This window comes from Bison bison, unplaced genomic scaffold (assembly GCF_000754665.1).
Source record: "Bison bison bison isolate TAMUID 2011002044 unplaced genomic scaffold, Bison_UMD1.0 scf7180017864079, whole genome shotgun sequence".
Taxonomy (NCBI): Eukaryota; Metazoa; Chordata; class Mammalia; order Artiodactyla; family Bovidae; genus Bison; species Bison bison.
In genome coordinates this window covers 1,728,030-1,729,878 of record NW_011494651.1, presented here as the reverse complement: position 1 = coordinate 1,729,878, position 1,849 = coordinate 1,728,030, and positions in this window count along the sequence as shown.

Genomic DNA, 1,849 nt, shown 5'->3' with positions numbered 1-1,849 from the left:
GCCCGGGAGGGGGTCACTCTGGGAACCGCCCGCCCCTCCACCGGGCCTTGTAAACCAACCTCGGGCAGGGAGTCATCGATTTCCCGACCCTTTCCAACACTGCTGGTCCGGGGAATTCATTTAATTCATTTTATGGGACAGCAAATGGCACTTGCTTGAAGGCTGATGTTTTTAGATGCAAACACGGACAGCGTTTCTCAGGTCACACCATCCTGCAGCGTGAGGGTTAAAAAAGAAAATGCCCTGCCTCTTGTCTGGGCACAGAGATGCACCGCCCAGCAGCAGGTGACTTAAGGCTGCAGAATAACATACATTTTAAAAATAATATGTTGAGGTAGAGAAGTCCTGGGAAGTACAAGCTGGGGGGAAAAATCACCTTTTCTTTCTTTCTTGTAAAAGAAAGCACATGAGTGTATAAATAAACCCTAAGATTTCCACCCAACGACCACAGTGTATCATCTGGCATGCTGAATTCAAGATCTGGGTTCTCCAGATAGGAACTTGCAGGATCTTTTTAATCGCCCTCACAAAACAAGCAATAGGAGCAGAAAGCACAAACTCAAAATCAAGCAGAGTCTAACCATGGGGGGGGCGGGGTGGGGAGGAGGTCATTGGACCAAACATCCAAGAATAAGAACGCCTTTCCCCCACTTCTTGATGCTGTTGTTTATGGGGACAAAAATACTTCTTAAGTTCAAACAAAATCCTAGTTGACATTTTTATGCCTTAGCTGTTCAAGTATATATGTTTCACTAGGAAACTCATATAGGATTTGATTAATAAGCTATCAACATACAAATCTTTTATAAGAGAACGAATACTATTTACTGACCATACATATTTGTTGACCTAACGAATATTTCTGCTACATGCCATCTATCCACAACTACTGAAGGAAAATATGCCATTTGTCTAGATTTCTACTCACAAAACTTTAAAAATGATTTTTCCTTGCTTATAAAAATACCACATGTTTAGAGAAGGCACAGCCTAATCTAAAACATAAGTAATTTAAAAGTAAAATATGAAGATAGACATTTTAGAGATAATTTTAGTAATAAGAAGTATAAATAATCCAAGTCTAAAATACAGGGGAAAAGGAAAAGTCACCTATATGCCATTATGTAGAAAATAATATTCAGTTGCATTTCCTTCCCAACAGTGAACATATGCATACAATATTAATGCATAATTTACATACATATTTACTGTTTGGGAAATATTGGCTCCCATATGTCCCTACGCGCTGACAAACTCTTTGTCAACAGTATTTTAACAGTGACATAATTAATATTCCATTATACTGTTAAGTGATAATTCACCCCAGAACTCCCTATTATTATTACAAGAACTTCAGTTCTTGCTAGTATTTCCGTACCATAACTAACACTATGACCAATGACCTTGCCTGTGAAGTTTGTCTGCGGTATGGGTTGTTAACAAATCTCTTCATGATCCATTGTTAATCTGACGTTGAAGCCACAGCGTTATCTGAGGGGGTCAAGACAGAGCTACGGAGACTTCACGGTAGCAGCAATGAACTCACAAATTCTGGAACTTTCGCCTGATGGGTTTGTGGGACCAGCTGAGGCACATGCCTGATTGCAACACAGCGTTTGGGAACTGTGCCCTTGCATGAAAGCTCTGGCCTCTGTGTGCCTACCGAGTCACTTGGCACTAACCGCCATCCACTTGCTGAGTTTAGGTCAGGACCAGAGAGCTGAATACCTTGGAAACATTATCTCAACAGCTCTGTCGAAATTTTGCACATCTGAGGAGTGCTTTGGCCCGAGGTGCTTTCTTTGGGAGAATTCAAACCTCAGGCCCGCTTTTCAGCACTGCCTGCCGC